Raw genomic sequence first — 20,767 nt, 5'->3', positions numbered from 1 at the left:
CAGTCTAAGTCACAGGTTGGCATAGGATCCAAGGTCTCCTGGGGAATTTGTTTGTGTTGCTCTTTTCACACTGTATCATTTGTAAATATATATTATCCTCAAAGTACATTCTAGTATTTGGTGGGTAGTGGGACCCAAATCCTGACAATTAACTGATGGACTGACTATAAGATGCTTTGTACATTTATCTACCGAGTGACTGGAAAGAAGTAAATTACCAGCTCCTGGAGATGTCTATCTATAGCTAACTAAAATCCACTGTCGTTTGCTGAACTTGAACATTTTAAAATGTATTTCCGAGCATACAAAAAAAAAAAAAAAAAAAAAAAAAAAAAAGGTCTGCTTTTCACTTTAGTAAATGAAAATGAACACATTTATCAACCCAAAATTTCTCAGTATTGCTGTATCTATTTGTCCTTAAAGCAGTTATAGGCTTGAACCTCAATTTAGCATCATACCATGTTCCATATTTAGCTGGGATTTCTGTCATCTGTTCAGCCCTACAGTTTCAGAGAGAAAATGTGAAGCAAGCGATTTGACGACGAGGCACATAATTTTTGCTCTCTCCTTATTCTCTTCCAGTAGAAAGGGAAACTCTAAAGTGAAGCTGGTCTTCCATGTATCAGACTTCCACTACAGAAACAGAACTAGGAGGAAATATATATATTAAGACTGTGTTTGGGAGGGCTAGAGAGATGGCTCACCGTTAAAGGTTAAGTTTACAACCGAAAAGAAGGTATTTTTGGCTTTGAGTTTTTGTTGTTTTTTCCTTTGTTTGCTTATTTTTTTAGTATAAGCGGTTTTGTTTTGCAGAGATGAGCGCATGTAGCTGTAAGTGCTGGCTAGGCAACTGAAGATCCACTCTGGCAGGAGCTAAAGGTTCTTTCTGTCTTAGGCAGAAAAATCTTAGAGGGAACCAAGTTCTGCTCTCAAGTACACTTCCGTGACCAAATCAGGACCATTCAGACTCTAGAGGGTAACCTTCCCTTAAAGTCAACTGATTGTGAACTTCGGTCGTACTTTAAAATGCCATCCCAGCAACGCTATTTTTGAACGATTAATAGCCATATCGATGTGCTGAACTGGTTAAACATAAGCTAAAGTGGTTCTGTAAAATCCAGATAAGGCATGGCTAGAAAGAAGAGAAATAAAGGAAAGGCACAAAAGAGGTCGATTTATAGATTAAAATTTTTTTTTTTATATTTGGTTCCTGTCAGGCTAATCTCATATAAGGTACTTAGGTGTAGTTATGTACGGAGGTCCTACTGGGCAACAATCCAAGAAGACCAGCAGTCGGATTAGCTGTCTTTCAGTCCTGATGATATAATTAGCATTTTCATCTTTCCCTAATGTTTGGTTGTGGACAGCAAATGCAGACAAATCAATAGACACTTTGCATGCGGGAGCTCAAACTTGAATTTGAGCAACACATAAGTTATTAAAATAATCTCTGCTGTGCCAGGAACACTTTTAGCTCTTGGGGCATTCGAAAGCGGGGCTTTATGTGATTATTTTGTCTTCTTCCCCCACCCACCCCCGCAAGGGATCCCTGTCGTCGTAAGAAAGCAGGTGTGACCCTGAGCTTTACTGCCTGTTGTGACAGGTTTCCTTTAACTGACTAACATGTCATCTCTGTGTAAGAAAAATGAATATGTTGGTGGAAAACACTAGGACAAGGGCTGTCTACTGAGTATCAGCCCTCAGTGAACACCATCATTAACATGTTAGCGAGCACATGTTCTTTCCCCCACAGTGAATCTGTGTGTCCTTATGAAACGTGATCTGATGTTAAGTCACTGTCTCACCACTACAGTGTCGCACGTCAGCAATAATGTCACCATATGAAGCTGCCTTATTTGCAATCCTGAGAATAAAGGACATCTAACATCCAAAAGGGTAAATAGAGATAATAATCAGGCAAAATGTCTTCCCAAGTGCTGCTTTTCCAAAGCAACTGAAACCTGTTCCCTGTCCTTAACTTTCAAGTAGGGACAAGGCTGGCCGGCTCACAGAGCCAAAGAAACAAAAGGATGTTCCTTTGACATCTCACCTCACTGTCACTAGTATGTAATGTTTCCTTTACGTATAAATTTCAGTAGCTAAGATATTCTAAGCCAGGCAAGGTGGCACACACCTATAATCCCAACTCTTGGAAAGAGGCAGTTATCTGTGACTTCGAGGCCTGCCTGGTCCACATAGCAAATTCCAGGCTAGCCAGAGCTACATAACAAGACTCTTTTCTCAAAATAAACATATAAACAAGCAAATTTTAGCCATGAGTTCCTCTGAATCGAAAACAATAAGTTTACCTGTCTTTCTCCAGATACCCTTAAAAACAAATGATCCAGACATATGCGTGCGCATACACATTCAGCATATCTAGTAGAAAGCCAAAGTTTTTGTTACTTCTAATAGGGCAGATAATATGATTAACAACACTTGACTAGAACCCAATGATCTAGAAGACAGAATCATAAAACTCTATGTTCTTACCACCCAAAACTACAAGAGCCCCCAAGCCAACGCCTTCGTTTTTTTTTTTTTTTCAGCTTTTTTTTTTAATATTTTCTTTATTTACATTTAAAATGTTTTCCCCTTTCCAGGTCTCTTCGGAACCCCCCTATCTCATCCCCACTGTCCCTGCCTCTATGAGTCTGGAGGGATGGTGTAGAGGTTAAGAGCACTGGCTGCTCTTCCAGAGATCCTGAGTTCAATTCCCAGCAACCATATGGTGGCTCACAACGTCTTCATTTAAAACAAAACAAAAACAAAAACAAACCTGAGGTTCTAGGTGCCGGGGAGATAGTTCAGTCCGTAAGGTTTGACCCCCAGAGTCCAAACTTAAAAGTCAGACATGGTACCATATGCTTGTAGTTGCAGCCGAGTCGAGACAGACATGGGTGGGTTCCTGGAGCTCAGGGACCAGTCAGCCAGGTCTGTTCAGGGGGCTCCAGGTCAGGGAGGGACCCTGCCTAACAAAGTAGACAGTGTCTGAGGAATAACACCCATGGCGCTCTCGGCCTCATGCCACATGTTCACATGTCAAACATGCACACGCATGCACACCCGCACACACACACACACACACACACACACTCACACACTGAAGCTGAGAGCAGAAAGCTAGACATTTAGGCTCTACCTGCAGTCAACTACCACTTCCCACCCTGCTTCCCTTAACTGTTGAAACTTAAAAAATGCAAACTCCTTTTCCCACCTCACCCAACTAGAAATAGTCCTTCAAAACACAACCACCATCGTGAACCAGTAAGGTAGAACTCCAGCAGTCAGGATCTCAGTGTGTCAAATTCTTTTAGAAGAAACAAGACCACTAAATGCATTGCCAAAAAATAAAAAAGGAAGTCTAAGCTGGCATGAATTCTCTTCAGGTTTTCGCTTTGGGAAATATAAGGCAAATGCAATAAAATATTTTCCCCACAAATACATTAGGTAGCATCAATTGCACATATTCAGGTTTGAACACAAACAATTCTTTTCATTTGCATAGAGTTGAGGATGTAAGAAAACCTAAATGCAGCAATAAAGTAAATAGATCGTCTCTCTCTTGACTAGTCTCTACTCTATGGCCATGGCCATTTTGAAGTTCCCTAAAATAATATAACTACACTGTCCAGTATGATAGGCCCTAGCCACACATGGTCATTTACGTATAAACTCAATGATACTACAATTTTTTTTTTGCTCACCCAAGACACATTTTAAATATTCAGTCACCACAGGTAGGTCTAGTGGCTGCCATACTGATCACTATAGATATAGAACACTTACATCACAGAAAAGTCCACTGTGCATTATTGCTCAATAGACATTGTCTTATGCACCTTATGCTACCCCCACCTTCCTTCACTTCCTGAATGAGCCAACTAAGTTTGCAGTGACCTTGTTCTCAGCTTTGCCATGTCTTTGCAATGGGGCTCTTGGGTAACTCAACCTGCTGAGCTGGTTTGCACATCTTTAAATCATCATAATTCCTTCTCTGTCTCTCAGATTGTTGTGAAGCTTAAGGTAAAAATGTAAGCTACAAATACAAAGGACTGTTGTTCCAGGAGACCCTGTTCCTATTATACCCAGCGGCTGTCAGGGTAAAAAAGAAAAAAAGCTATAAAATGTTTGCACTTAAATTATCTCTGTGTAACACTGAAGCGAGTTAGGTCTTCCAGCTTCGCCACATCACATGTTTTTTCTAGAATGACTGGGCTTACACTGAACATACCAAGTCATAAAATAATAGACTTCACTGTGCGTAACCATAGAAAATATGTCTGAAGTGGTTTATTCAGTAGTAAAATGATGACGTGGCATGTTATTCATCATAATTACAGTAATAATGTGTAATGGTTCCTGAATGATGTTGCCACAGTTTTGCTGAATGTTTCATGCATCCTGGCTCACTGTATTCTCAAGGAAACACATGGAGTGAGCACTATTGTTCCTTGCTTTTCACATAAAAGAAAACTTACAGTCTGAAGAAATTTACCAAAAGATACAAGCAAGCCCGGGAAGGGGGATGTGATGTACTATACTTTTACTTTAACAATATTTTATTTCAATATAATCACATGTAAGGAAGTATACAACTCATAAGTCTATATCTTGGTTTTTGTAAACTACATAATACTGTATAGTCAGAATCTATCAGATACAGTTATTTAATAATTCTATCTCTATACAATTATTTCCAGAACTCCCAAAATTCTAAAGAGACTTGTTTTCTATCTTTTCCCTTGCACAAGAAATAACTATTTTTTTAATTAGGTATTTTCTTCATTTACATTTCAAATGCTATCCCAAAAGTCCCCAGTACCTTCCCTCCACCCACTCCCACTTCTTGGCCCTGGCGTTCCCCTGTACTGGGGCATATAAAGTTTGCAAGACCAAGGGGTCTCTCTTCCCAATGATGGCTGACTAGGCCATCTTCTGATACATATGCAGCTAGAGACATGAGTTCCAGGGGTACTGGTAAAAATATGGAACACTTCACGAATTTGCATGTCATCCTTGGCAGGGGCCATGCTAATCTTCTCTGTATTGTTCCAATTTTAGTATATGTGCTACTGAAGCGAGCACTATTTTTTTTACTATATGAGGAAACAAAATTTATTATAGTGTGAATACATTCTTCTTAAAAGGTATGTTTTCAGTCATGTCTACCATAGAAAAAATAATTACGTTTTAAATAAAATAAGTATATTAATATCACAGAAAATTTCCTTGCACTTCCTGATAGTATGAAACTATTTAAAATATTCTTGGCTCATTTTGAAACTTTTGACACAAAAATTTCAGTCAACTTCTCTAAATTACACTTCTCAAGAGGCAAAACAGATTTCTTACTATTGTTTAATAGCTTTATATATTAAAATGACATTAAAATGCCCAAAAGAAGTAAATCTGTGCCTATGTTTTAAATGTATGTGTGTTTGTACTTAACACAAATAGAAATATCAAAACCAATAATCTAAGAACCTAAAGCTTTAAAAAAATTACTGCTAGCAAAATTTATTTTTTTCCTTTGTTTCTTCCTTTTTTTAAAAATTAGATATTTTCTTTATTTACATTTCAAATGTTTTCCCCCTTCCTGGTCTTCCCTTCAGAAATCCCCTATCCCAGACCCCTCCCCCTGCCTCTATGAGGGTGCCCCCCCACCCACCCACTTACCCACTCCTGGATTCCCACACTGGCATTCCCCTACAGTGGGGTATCGAACCCCCTCAGGCCCAAGGGCCGCTCCTCCCACTGATGCCAACAAGACCATCCTCTGCTACACATGTGGCAGGAGCCATGGGCCCCTCTATGTATATGCTTTGGTTGGTGGTCCAGTCCTTAGTAACAATTATTTATACTTGTAGCACTAAAAATTGGTTTTAACTATTTGAAAATTTACATTCAATTTATTGCTTCGTTTGTTTAACTTTATATTTTTCAGATTTATTCCTATTGTTCAGTGTGGTTATATACCTATTTTCTCACTGTATATCTATTGGTGAGTATAGCATTCATTTATTACTTGCATGTTTTACTGAGTAAGCGTGGTTCATATTCCTTCCCTGGACTGCCACTGGAAAGTGCCATACTGTGTGGCATAAGAGATAGAAATGGGACTGCAGAGATGGGCAGTGGTTAAGAGTACCAGCCGCTCTTCCAGAAGACCTCAGTTCAATTCCCAGCACCCACACGGCAGCTCCCAGCCATCTGTGACTCTAGGTCCAGAGGCTCCAACACCCTCTTCTGGTAAGAGGGGCACAGATATACATGCAGGCAAAACACCCATACATACAAGGCACATTTTTCAGATTTAATTTTAGCCAACTTTTGAGTCTAGCAAAGACCAGGCGTGTCCTCTTCTCAGAACATATTATGGGTCCTGCACAGAGTAGGCCACCCTTATTACTTTATCTACTCTAATTGATTGATGACTCCTATTCAATCGCAATGTTGAGATGATGATAAAATGCTATTTCATTTAATATGCATTTTCATTCTCAACAAAGAAATATTTCAAGAAGTAACAGAAGTGTCATGCTGTACAAGCAAAGTTTGAAGGAAGTTCTTGAACTCCCCCTAAATGTAAATGGGGTCTGACCACTTATCTGCCTCTCCTTTCTATTTTTATCTATTATTGCAGATAGAATCTCTTAGGATCCTCAACTAAGTATTGTTCCTATAATTAGTTAAAATGTAACTAAGGTTTTTAAATGTCACATTACTATGGTAAAAGAAAAAAAACATAGTAGGAATTTACCATATTAATCATTTTACATACTCACTGGCGATAAGCACAGTTGCGTTTTCTTGTCTCCACCACCTCCAAAATCCACATCCAGAATGTTCACCATTGCATCCTGTAACTGTGCCTAATGAACACTAACTGTATTCTTTCTCCTCCTTGTCTCTAGGACTTGGTCACCTTTCTGCTTTCTGCCCCTGCCATTCTGTCTGATGAAAGTACTTCATCTTTGTGAAATTATATAATATTTGCTTTTCTCTTTGACTTATTTCAATTATCATAAAGTCTTCAAAATTCACCCATGCTGGACTGGTGAGATGACTCATTGGAGGATGGAACCTGCTATCAAGCCCAATGACCTAAGTTCAACATGATAGAGGGAGAGAACTGACTCTGTGTGTGGCACACACACCCACTAATGCAAACAATGTCTCAATCCATATTACAATTAATGTCAGAATTCCATTCATGTTGGAAGCATGTTAGGGCTGTTTATTTGGCTAAACAATATTCTATTGTATAATAAACTACGATATATTTATATAATTATTTTTAATGGACATTAGGCTGTTTCCACTTGAGATATTTTAATTTAATCTCTGTTACTACAGTCCAAAGTAAACTGATGCTTAAAGCTAGCTATGACACTAGATATCAGCTGATCCTAGATAAGCTGACAATTTTAATTCTCATTAAAAATTAAAAAAAAATGAACATAGCCACCTGTAGTGGCTATTCCTGGTTGTCAACTTGACTTATTTGGAATGAACTACAATCCAGAATTGGAAGGCTCACCAGTGACCCTTATCTGGAGGCTTGGAGATCCTTATCTGGATCTTGGTATGGAGATCTTGAGCCATAGTGGCTATGGATTCAAGAAGATTAAATCTCCGAGTTTAAGGAGATTTAATCTGGGCTACACCTTTTATCTGGGATTAAAGGTGTGGTGGAACACACCTTTAATCTGGGCTACACCTTCTGCTGGAGACAATATAAGGACATTGGAAGAAGGGAGTCTAGCTCTTGCTCCTTCGCCTGCTTGCCGTGTGAGACTGAGTAACTGCTAGATCCTTGAACTTCCATTCACAGCTGCGACTGAACCATTGTTGGGAATTGGGCTGCCGACTGTAAGTCATCAATAAATTCTTTTACTATATAGAGACTATCCATAAGTTCTGTGACTCTAGAGAACCCTGACTAATACACCACCTCACTGTAGTGAAGTGAAGATTTAATAAGAAAACAAACTATCTAGTATCTAGAGCCCGTCAAATAGTTAGGTATCTCTTGACTGGCAGCTAGACGTGGTTCACATTGGTAGACAACTGAAGAGTTTGCGCCACACATCTGAGAAGACATCCTGAATGATGTATATGATACACATCTTGTTTTATGAAAAGTAATCTTAGGTCAAATACATATGGCTCATCTCCAAGATACTTTTAGCTTCTACTGTATACTAAAATCAATGAAGCGAGATGAAGATAATTTGTGAACTTCTGCCCATAATCTATTTGCCAACCTCAGAGAGGTTAAAAATGTCAATCCAAATGTCTGGTGTAAGCAGTATCAGTTTTGTTTCTCAGAAAAATAAAATCATACCTTTAAGGAAAATGGACACAGTGACTTATATAAAAAACATCTTCAAAATCAGCTGTAAACTAATTCCCAGGGTGAGCACTGAGGAGACTTTTCAGAAAAAAAAAATTCTTAAATTTTTTTTAAAGCTGTGTGTGTATCCACACTTCTGTGGGTGTGGTAGCCAAAGGTAACTTTCCTTTATTGCTCCTCAGATTTTTTTTTTTTTTAGATTATTTATTAGGGGCGTAGGTTCTGCCTATGTGTCACAGTATGTGTGTGGAGGTCAGAGGGCAGCTGTGGAAGCCAGTTCTCCCCCTTAGCCTCAGAGCTTCTTGGGATGGAACTCGAGTCATCAGGCTTGGTGGCCATCTTGCTGAGACATCTTCCTGGCTCTCCACCTTATTCTGTAAAAATTCTCCCAACACCTGGAGTCCTCTCTTTCAGTTCTACTGGCTGGCCAAGGAGCTATGAGATCTGTCTGTCTCTGCCTGCCCCCAACCCTACATCAAGCACACACCCTTGTAGCACTGGGGTCACAGATTCATACCAGCACACCTATATTTTATGTTGATTTTATTTCACACTCTCACTCGGATTCCCATGCTTGTGTAGAGAGCATTTAATCCACTGAGCCACCTAGGAAATAGTTTAAGTGGATTTTATAAAGTTTTTAAAAGTTGCCTCATGTAATAGACTAATATAAACCATAGGGAACTTTAAGTATGCGTTATGATTTTAATAGCTAAAGTTGTAGAACAGACATTTTCTGATTAAAGAAATTAAATTTCCAAAAAGGAAGACAAAAGATTAAATTTTGGCCCTTTTTCCCCTAACACAGCTTTTGAAGAAGACTAAGCTTACTAACTTTTCTATATTTGTCTTGTCCTATTTTGTCTTGTTTGGTTTGGTTTGGTGTAGCCCCGGCTTTCCTTTAGCTGTCAATCATCATATTGCCTTGGCCTCCTCCCGAGAGCTGGGATTAAAGACCTGAGGCCCCATGCCTGTCCCTAGTCTCAATCTTCCTGTCTTTTTTTTCACTTAATGTTGGAAAGCAATACCATACACATATTTTTTTTTAAAGTGATAAATTTTGTGGGCATGCTTTAGAGCTTTATAATTTTCTTTTAAATCTGTAAGCAAGTTGTTTCAAGAGAGGTAATGATAGCTGTGTAATTAAGAATAAACTTGCACAAATTTATTGGTTCAAATCCCAGACCTACCAACATCAGATGGTAGCAGAACACTGAGAAGCTGCTTTCTGTATTCATAGTTTAACTGAAAGTACAGAATTCCTAACTACCCGATGAAGACGGTATCAGAGTTTAATATGACAATATACTTAAAATACTCATGTTAAATATATATATGTATGTGAAGTAATTACACTTAAAATCGATAACATTATTGTTTAGGCCTGAACCGCGGCCCGCCATATGCTGAAGTCCTAACTGCCATGTGACTTTATTTGAAGAGAGTATCTTTAATAGAGAGCATTGAAGTTCAGTGAGCTCACGAGGCATCCTAATCTCATAAACTTAGACTCTTTTATAAGAGGAAGAGAAAGCAGAGACTCTTCTCTCCACACAGAAGAGAAGTCCCATTGGGATACTGATACAAGAGCATCACAAGCCAGAAAAGAGGCTTCCACAAGCACCATCACTCACCCCTTCTGCCTGGACTTCTAGCCTCAGAGCCATGAGAAAGTGGATTCTTGTTGCTTAAGCTACCCAGTCTGGGACATTTTGCCAGGGCATCCGTGGCAGATTGAGATATATCTATATATCATATTGATATCGTATCTATGATATCTATTGAGATAGGGATATATCTATATACAGTCATTTTGAATCCATATAGATATAGAGATATTGAATTCTATAGATATAGATATTCAATATGAATATACATATAGTATATGTGAGTCTGGTGAGTGCATAATTACATTTGTGGACAAATTTGTATGTGTTGTGTGTGGGGGGGTGTATGTGTGTGTGTTTGTGTATGTGGGGAGAGAGAGGAAAGAAAGTGTGTGTGGGTGGAGAGAGAGAGAGAGAGAGAGAGAGAGAGAGAGAGAGAGAGAATGTGTATGTATGTTTGTGTGGAAGGAGAGAGAGGGAGAGAGGGAGAGTCTGTCTGTCTGTGTGTGTGGAGATAGATTGTGTGTATATGAAGACAGAGTATGTGTATTTGTGTGTGTGTGCGTGCATGCGTGAGTGTGTGTGTGTGTGTGTGTATTGGTACACATGTGTGAACATGCCTGTGAGATCTGAGTGTCTTCCTTGATTGCTCTTCCATCTGATTCTTTGCGAATCAGAATTTAATGATGACTAGTCTCCCCCTCTAACTTGCTCAGAGACCCACTCCTCTCCTCCACCTCCAAGGCTGAAATTACAAGTGGGCCTGCCCTTTCTCCCAGTATTTACATTGGTTTGGGGCACCCAAACTCCTTGGTTATGTGGCAAATACTTTACCTACTGAATAGTCTTCCTAGCCTCTGATTTAATTGTTTAGAGATACTATAATGCATTTCCAGTTTAAAGTTCAATAATTTGATGTCAAGCAACACAATAGAATATGATCCTCAAATTTTCATTTATGTGATATCTTGTAATTTTATTTGCTTGTTTTCCTGTAAAACAGTGTGCATGAAGAATGCCCTAAGCAGTATGCAAGCCATGCCAGAGCTTCCAGCCTTTGGCACTGTGAGAAAAATACTTTTGTTGTCTGCACTACCTACTCTATAGGACCCTGAACAAAGACATATCTATCACCTTAAGAACTCTTTTTCACATATCAGAACATACTTGTTATCACAGCTTAGAAAATAAAGCCCAACGTAAGTTCTTACTGTCATGTATATCGTAATTAAGCTTGCCTTTTCAAAACTCACAAACCCAATTAAGTTCTTCTGACTTTAACACCAGAAAATGTAAAAAGGTTATCAATTTAAAGTCACCGTTCCACTGCTGTGAGAGTCGGTGGTTCTCAGCCTTCCTTATGCTGTGGCTCTTTAGTAGACTTGCTCATGTTCAGGTGACTCGTACTCAGAAAATTATTTCTGTTGCTACGTCATAAATGTAATTTTGCTACTGTAATGTATGAGTCATGACATTAAAAAAAAATGAAAGGGGTCCCGACCCACAGGTTGATAACCACTACCATGGATCAATGATTTCTTTGCTAACACCTGCTCCCCCAAACTTCTTTACAAACAAGCTCAAAAGAAGCTGGAAGCAATAGTATTTATATAGCTCTAAGTAATAAGTTGAATAATTATAATGGAAAAATAAATAAAGTTACTTGTTAGTATGGCTACCATAACAATAAGACAAAAAAGAAGGCAACTCTAACAATGTCAGCAAGGACGTAAGAAAATTGGACTTTGTGTGCACTGCTGCTGAGACTGGACTACATATGTATATGTGTGTGTGTGTGTGTGTGTGTGTATGTGTGTATATGTGTGTGATATATACGTGTGTGTGTATATGTGTGTGTGTATATATATATGTGTGTATATGCGTGTGCATATGTATGTGTATATATGTGTGTGTATATATATATGTGTGTATGTGTATATGTGTGCGTGTATATATGTGTGTTTGTGTATGTGTGTGTGTATATATATGTGTGTGTATATATGTGTGTGTGTATATATGTGTGTGTGTGTATGTGTATATGTGTGTGTGTGTGTGTGTATGGTGAGATAATATGTAGCCTTAAAATGTTCCAGCCGGGCGTGGTGGCGCACGCCTTTAATCCCAGCACTCGGGAGGCAGAGGCAGGCAGATTTCTGAGTTCGAGGCTGGTCTGGTCTACAGAGGGAGTTCCAGGACAGCCAGGGCTATACAGAGAAACCCTGTCTCAAAAAAAACAAAACAACAACAACAACAACAAAAGTGAGACGTTCCGTCACAGCAAAATTCTATTACAATGTGTGCAAAACCTGAGGGAAAACAGGTAATCACAAAAAAATACTATACATTCCATTTGCAGGAGGTGGAATAATCAAATCATAGAGACAGCATAGGATGAAGGCTGCCTGGGTTTGCTTTGCAAGATGAAGCAGTCTGGAGAAGGACAGATGATGGTTGTGCACTTAAAATGGTTAACATGGTATATTTTGTTATATATATTTTGCTACAATAGTACAAAAAAAATCAAGAAAAAATACCTTTATCCTATCTGCAACAAAAAGCAAACATACTTAAAGTGCGAGATGAAGTAGCAGCTAGTTCATTGGTCTGTAACTCCAACATGAACATACAACTGAGCCCAGCATACCTGGAAGAACAAGGTCTCACTTCATGGCTGCACAAAGACTTTTATCATTTCTAGTTCATGTGGGGATGCTAACAGTTAAAATGATTATAAAAACATAAAAGGTCAATGATAAATGTCAGCAGAGGTGGGAAGGAGTAAGCTGATTCACTCTGTTAAAAGGCTCTCTCTGTGGTGAGGAGGAGGGGTGGAAAGTCCAGGAAGCCAATGCAGAAACCAAACAAAGCAAAAGAAAACAATACAAGCAGCAACTGAATATAGAGCAGTTACTTGGTAGAGTGTAGACCCAAATCTGAGTCACATTCTATACTTTAATTTTTTTTAGTCACCAGACATTTGTAAAACGGACTATATGAACTCTGAAATTTTATTCACTTTTCACAATTCAGTTGAGCCAGGCATGGTGACTTGGGCGCATTCCTTTCACAGCGCTGGGAAACAGGAGGTGGATCTTGAGTTAGAGGCTAGGTTGATCTACAGAGCGGGTTCCAGGACAGGCAGGGCTACAGAGAAACCCTGTCTCAGCAAGGGGTAAGGGGGTGGGGGGAAGGTGACAGTTGAAACTTAGAATATTAAACCTAAAAGTGACCATTTGAAATGTTGTGTTCTAACACTTCTTTCCAGGATAAACCATGTTGACTTAATATTATTTCAGTGATTTATAGACAGAATGAACCCCAGAGGTATCTCTGTAGACTTTGGAGAGCATTTTTTTTAATTGTATATTATGGTTTCCAATTTTGTGATTTTTTTATGGTGCATGTGTGTGTGTGCCAGTGTGTGTCAGTTTGTGTTTGTATTTGTGTTTTTTCTTTCTTTTTTTATGTTTTTGCCTTTTTAGTCTGGTATTTTTTTTTTTTTTAAGGAGAACGAGAATGAATATGTGGAGTTGGGTGGGTGGGGAGATGGGGAGTGTCTGGGAGGAGTTGGGGTAGGGGAACCATGATCAGAATATATTGTATCAAAAAAAAGAGAGTATATTGTATGAAAAATATATTCAATTAAAAAGGAAAGCACCCTAAACAACCTATTATGGACCTGTGGTATACTGTGAGGGCTACAGAAATGAATCCGATCCCTGCCCTTTAAAGAACTCAGTATCAGTTGCTAAAATGGAAAGGTATCCCTGTAATCCCTTCCTTATAAGGGGGAAGGAGTGAGGTAAAGAGCCTGCTACAGGTGTTCCAAGGAGCAGAGCTTCGGAGCCGCACAATAAAATCTGGAAAACAAGAATGAACCATGCCCGGAGGAATTACAGGTGGCAAGCATTCTTCTGGGAAAGAGTGATGAACGATTTGTCTGCCTGGTTAGTAGAGGGCTCATAATTAAGAGCTCCGTTTGGCATGCTGAAGTTTTGGATTTTGTCTGAAAACAAGGAGATTCGTTGAATACCTCTAAAATATGAATATCTGGCAGTCTGTCCGGGGCTGGTAAGGTACTGCAAGAGAGCAGAGATACAAAGAACAGCTAGAGAGAGCCACCTCATCCCTATGGATACTCAGAAACAGAGAGAGCAAGGCTGTGGCCGGGCTTATCAGTGGCCAGCCTGAGGATGCAGGACGTCTGGAGAAGGGCCTCAAAAGCAAATGTATAAATAAAAATTCTCATATCAAACAAGGTGTGGAGACCCAGCCAGTCAGGAGTTCAGACCAGCCAGGGATACATAGTGACACCCTGTCTTTAAAAAGAAAAAATGTTAATCATTAGTCAAGTTTGGGGCCCATTGTTCTGTGCTCTGTATCAAAGAGCTTGACCTTCAAAAAACAGAAGAGGGGATGACATTTAGAAAGCCAAGGAAAAGCCTTTGATTAAACATCAAAGTGTCTTAATTGTTCCAAGGCAATCAAGACACCAAAGGAAAAAAAAAATCACTAGCCAGTGTGAAGTGGAGACAGGGACTAGATGGCTTGTGAGTTAACTTTGGAATAACGCTGCTCACTCAGAGAAAAGTCTCCAACAGGAACAAAGCAAGAGCTTAAAAACCAAACAAACAAAGAAAAAACCAAGCCAAAGGGATGAGATATGGGGAGGGAATTCTAGGTTTCCTTGCCGGGCTATTCCCATTTTCTCAGCGAATCTGGAAGTGAGAAGCCAAGTCCCCAGCAAAGTCACAGTGCTAAGGATCAATGGCAGGAGTGGTTAGGGGCGCTGGTCACAATGGTATCCTTTCCTTTACAAAAGCCTGCTCACATAAAACTTGAAAAGGTAATAGATACATTTTTTTAAAAAAGTAAATATGCTTTATTCAGTGTGGGAAACATAAGCTCAGTTTCTTAATCATTTGAAATGCAAGTTTATCTGACCTTATATATGATCTGGCAAGCGCTACTCCATGAGAACTCGAGCAAATCAGAAGGACTATGATGTAATGCTTATAGTGAGGTTGGGAACTTACTAGACAGGTCATCGTCATTTGTTAATAGTTATTCTTCTTGCAAGCATGACTCACTGTTAGCCCCAAACTGCCACAAACACACACTCATAACAACCACCACAAACAACACTGATTAGGGCTACCTGCTCCTCTCCCATCCCCCAAGGCATCCACCTGACTGTGGAATCAGCTTTTGCAATGTGACTCTCCACTTGACCAGGATGGAGTCCTTCAAGCCTGCACTGTCCTTGTGTTCAGTGTGGGGCTTGAATTCTCCTGGCAGCCGGATTACATTTCCATTGAAAAAAAACCCTGCCCCAACATTTAAAATTTCTCTCTTACATTAATAGGTAGACCTTACCAAGGTACATTTGTCGTGTCACGTCACACCTTAGCTCTTAGAACATTATTCTTATGAGAATAAGAAAAGCGGGTCAAATTACATAAATATAAAATTATATTTTAGGTTAATTATTAGGGCTACAGTTTTAAAATCACTGGGCCAAGGAAAGAGTTGGCATATATATATAATGACTTCCTAAAAATACTGATTTGGAGATATCCATGAATAAAATATATAAGATGACAAAGTATATGCCTGTGTCTGTATGTTTGTGTCCTTAGTGCCAAACACAAATGGCTAGCAACCTATCTTCTTCTCTGAACTCAAGTATCTTAGTTATGTAGCTCCAAGTAAATTACAACCATATAAACAATCTTGAAGGAAACCTATATCCCATCGGCTCAGGTGTACCATTACCACAGGGCGAAAATGAAGACAACATGATTCAGGAGTCAAGCTTGGATCAACTTATGCCTTCATGATAAGGACAATGCTCATGTCCCAATTCTTCTTAGGAAACAGAGCTTTGGCTTTTATTGAAGGTACACATGACAGCTAAAAAAGCAATTATAAAGCAGCCATTTAAAAGGCTAGTCAAGAGAACAGCCAGCTTGCGTGAGTCTTTCTTTCCCTTTCCTTGGCTTCTTGTCTGGAGCTCTAGCAAGGTGTCTGGACACCGGCAGCACTCTGCAGGACCATGAGAAACCTTGAAAGTAACAGCCAACAACGGCACGGTAAAGATCCCAGAAGCTGAGCCTAAGACGACTATGGTGACTCTGAGACCTTGGCCACTTATCCTGGAATTGTTTTTATTTGAAAGAAAAAAAAAAGATTGTTATTTTTATTATTAATAGCTACTAAATGACAATCTTAGCAAACAGTTGTTTAGTTGGGAATATTGGTAATCATGAATATTTCTTGGATTAGTAACAACTGCAATTTTTTCAGTGCTTACTATATTCTAATCTCTGAAATACTTCCTAAATATTATCTTCCTTAATCCTTATACTTCTCTACTACTCTATGAAGTAGGTATTATAATTAGCATTTCTTTTTTTTTTTTTTGGTATTAATTTATTTACTCCTGACTTCAGGCAGCTTCCTCTCCCTCCCCTCCTCCCTGTCCCTTCCCCCCCCCCCCACTTTCCTTTCTCCTCAGAGAAGGGGAGGCCTCCTGTGGATGTCAACCAGCCTTGGCATATCAAACTGCAGTAGGACTAGGTGCATCTTCTTCTGCTGAGGCTAGACAAGGCAGCAGTTAGGAGTCAGGTCCCAAAGGCAGCCAGCAGAGTCAGAGTCCCCGCCCCTGCTGTTAGGGATCCCACATGAAGACCTGCACATCTGTTACATATGTATAGGAGGCCTAGGTCTATCTCATGCATACTCTCTGGTTGGTGGTTCAGTCTCAGTGAGCCCCTATGGACCCAGGTTAGTTGATTCTGTAGGGTTTTTTTGTGATGTCCTTGACCTCTCTAGCTTCTTAAACCTTTCCTCCCCCTCTTCCACAAGATTCCCAGCGTACTACCTGATGTTTGGCTGTGGGTCTCTGCATCTGCTTCCATCAGCTGCTGGGTGAAGCCTCTCACATGACAGTTATGCTAGGCTCTTGTAAGTCTAGCAGAATATCATTAATAGTATCAGGACTGGGCTCTCTCTCATGGCATAGGTCTCAAGTTGGGCCAATCATTGGTTGGCCATTCCCTCAATTTCTGCTCCATCTATATCCCTGCACATCTTCTAGGCAGGAAAATTTGCCAGTCAAAAGTTTTGTGGCTGGGTTGGTATTCCCATTCTGCCATTGGAAGTCTTGCCTGGTTACAGGGGGTGCCCATTTCAAGTTCCATATCCCCCATTGCTATGAGTCTTAGCTAGGGTCACCGTCATAGATCCCTGGAAGTTTCCATTGTCTTAGGTTTCTAGTTTTTCCCAAAGATGTCCCCCACACTGATTCCAGTTCTGTCCATCTTCCCCACACTCCATTCCTCGTTTCCCTCCCCACCTCTCCCATCCAGTTCCTTCCCTCTATCCATACCCCAATGTCTATTTTATTTGCCTTCCTCAGTGAGACTCAAGCACTTGTTACTTGGCTTCTTTGAGTCTGTGTATTGTAGCATGGGTATCCTGTACTTTATGGCTAATATCTACTTATAAATGAGTGTATATACCATGTTTGTCTTTCTGGGTCAGGGTTAGCTCACTCAGGATGATCTTTTCTAGTTCCATCCATTTGCCTGCAAATTTCATGCTCTCCTTGTTTTTTTTTTTTTTTTTTATTATTATTATTTTTATTACATATTTTCCTCAATTACATTTCCAATACTATCCCAAAAGTCCCCCATAGCGCCCCCCACTTCCCTACCCACCCATTCCCATTCTTTTGGCCCTGGCATTCCCCTATATTGGGGCATATAAAGTTTGCAAGTCCAATGGGCCTCTCTTTCCATTGATGGCCGACTAGGCCATCTTTCGATACATATGCAGCTAGAGACAAGAGCTCCAGGGTTCTGGTTAGTACATCATGTTGTTCCAACAATAGGGTTGCAGATCCCTTTAGCTCCTTGGGTACTTTCTCTAGCTTCTCCATTGGGAGCCCTGTGATACATCCAATAGCTGACTGTGAACATCCACTCCTGTGTTTGCTAGGCCCCGGCATCGTCTCACAAGAGACAGCTATATTTGGGTCCTTTCAGCAAGATCTTACTAGTGTATGCAATGGTGTCAGCGTTTAGAAGCTGATTATGGGACGGATCCCTGGATACAGCAGTCTCTAAATGGTCCATCCTTTCATCACAGCTACGAACTTTGTCTCTGTGCTCTCCTTGTTTTTAATAGCCAAATAATATTCCACTGTCTAGATGTACCATATTTTCTTTATCCATTCTTTGGTTGAGGGACATCTGGGTTGTGTGCAGTTCATGGCTGTTACAAATAAATATAGTTGAGCAACTGTCCTTGTGGGAAGGTCTTTTAGATATATTCCCAGGGGCAGTATAACTGGGTCTTGAGGTAGAAATATTCCCAATTTTCTGAGAAACTCCTAAATTGATTTGCAAAGTGGTTGCATGAGTTTGCGCTCCCACCAGCAATAAAGGAATGTTTCTCTTTCTCCACATCCTCACCTGCATATGCTGAGTTATTTATCTTAGCCATTCTGAAGGGTGTAAGATGGAATCTCAGTTGTTTTAATTTGGACTTCCCTGATAACATTTCTTTAAGTACTTCCTAGCCATTAGAGAGTCCTCTGTTGAGAATTCTGTTTAGCTCTGGAGACCATTTTTAATTGGGTTACTTAGTTTGTTGATGTCTTTTTGAGTTCTTTATATATTTTGGATATCAATCCTGTCAGATGGGTAGCTGAAGATCTTTCTGTAGGCTGCCATTCTATCCTACAAAGCCTTTCAGTTTCATGTAGTCCCATTTATTAATTGTTGAGCTTAGAGCCTGAGGTGATGTCCTGGTCAGGAAGCTGTATCCTATGCCAATACATTCAAGGCTATTCCTCACCTTCTCTTCTATCATCCAGTTTTATGTTGAGGTCTTTAATCCACTTGGACTTGAGTTTTGTGCAGGGTGATAGATATGGATTTATTTGTATTCTTCAACATGCAGACATCCAGTTAGACCAGCACTATTTGTTGAAGATACCTTCTTTCTTTCTTCCTTTTTCTTTCTTCCTTCCTTCCTTCCTTCCTTTCTTTCTTTCATTGTGCAGTTTTGGCTTCTTTTTCAAAAATCAAGTGTCTGTAGGTGTGTGGATTTGTTTCTGGGTGTTCAATTTGACTCTATGGATCAACCTATCTGTTTTTATGCCAATATCACATAGTTTTTTTTTTTTTTATCACTATTGCTTTGCAATGTAGCTTGAAATCAGGAATGGTGATACCTCTAGAAAGTTAATGTTAGCATATTGTCTAGGCTCCACCCCACAGTTACCTGGCAACAGCCAGATATGCCTGACTCACTATAAAAGGGGCGGCTTGGCCCATCCCCCCCTTTTTCCCTCTCCCTCTCTTCCTTTCTCCTTCTCTCCCTCCTCCTCCTTCCTCCTCCCTCCTCCTCCTTCTTCCTCCTTCCTCCTCCTTCTTCTTCTCCTTCTTCTCCTCTCTCTCTCTCTCTCTCTCTCTCTCTCTCTCTCTCTCTCTCTCTGTCTTTGCTCTTGCTCTGTCCTCTTGTCCTGCTCCCCATCTCTTCCCATTCCCTTTTCCCCTCTCTTTCCTCTTGCTCATGGCTGCCCTCTACCTCTCTGTCTCTGTCTGCCTCTGTCTCCCTCCCCCCCCCCGCCCCCTTTCTCTGTCTTTACTTCTCTATCAACTCCTCTTGCCATGCCCTGAATAAACTCTATTCTATACTATACCATGGCTGGTCCCTCAGGAGGAAGGGATGCCTCAGCCTGGGCCCCCAAAGGCACCCCTCCCCCCACACCTTATTGCACATCCACCAAACATATCTCTCTCTCTCTCTCTCTAACTTCTTATAAAACACAACAGCTAACGCACTTTCTAAGATCTTCAGGAGGAAGACAGACTGTACTTATTACTTAATATGCCTTCAACATTTCCCTTGCCTAAAGAACAACATTTTAAAAAGTCAAATAATTTAGTATATGAATAGGTTTACAATAAAATCATATACTCTAATCCGCCAGAGAATCATTTCTAGCAGATGACTCTCCTCCCAATAACAAAAGATTCAGACAGATTTAATTTGCCATCTAATTTTCTGGCTCCAGTATTGCTTGGCTTCAGAAATTAGATTGCTACATTTGCACAATAGGCTTTTGCTTAGTTTTATATTTTGAGAAGGCACAGAAATCAGGTGTCCTGGCCTCCCTGTTTCCTCCTTATTTAGTGCTTGCTCTTTTGTAGTTTTTGAAAGGAATTCTGTCCTGAATGATCAGCCCTATCACCAGAAGTCTTTGAGCTGCAATCATCCATTATGCTAGCCTCAGTATTTTTTTCTCCACTTCCCAGATGATCTAACTGTATTTATCTCCCTTTATGAAGTTGTAGGGTGATCTGGATTTGGATAAACATTGCATCTTCACCTTCCCTAAAGATGCTCAGACATTTTTATACAGGTAAGGTTGTCCTGAAGTGACAGTCCTGGGGCAACTGAAGGGTAAGATAAGGATAAGCAGTCAGACCATCTCATGGAAGACAGAGGCCTTATAGAGCTGACATCATACATCTAGCTCACAGTCATGCCTGTCTCTGAAATGGCCAGGCCACGCCCTCTAGTGGAAGAGTCACTTGCAGACGGAGTTGTGGCTGGATGTATGTTTGGTTACTAGTAACATCTCTCCACTCCCATCTCTACTGTACACTGAGTTCTAGAGAATCGCCTCAATTTCCAGTTCTGCCGGGGCAGGTCTGACTCATGCTTTCTCCTCTTTATTGACCTCTTAGGAACAGCCACCATGTCTACTTTATTTATTTTGTAACTT

The 20,767-nt window shown here is 40.1% G+C and overlaps 1 non-coding gene across 1 annotated transcript; it reads right to left on the bottom strand.

The window, feature by feature from the left end:
• Positions 1-4,982: 4,982 nt before the first annotated feature.
• LOC115029368 (U6 spliceosomal RNA) lies at positions 4,983-5,088 on the bottom strand. Its single transcript, XR_003834920.1, has one exon. It is a non-coding gene; the product is annotated as a U6 spliceosomal RNA (small nuclear RNA).
• Positions 5,089-20,767: the final 15,679 nt, after the last annotated feature.

This window comes from Mus caroli, unplaced genomic scaffold (genome assembly GCF_978045245.1).
Source record: "Mus caroli unplaced genomic scaffold, Mus_caroli_1 scaffold_12, whole genome shotgun sequence".
In the NCBI taxonomy this organism is placed as follows: domain Eukaryota; kingdom Metazoa; phylum Chordata; class Mammalia; order Rodentia; family Muridae; genus Mus; species Mus caroli.
Note: the sequence above shows the minus strand (reverse complement) of the source record. Positions and strands in the feature narration are given on the sequence as shown.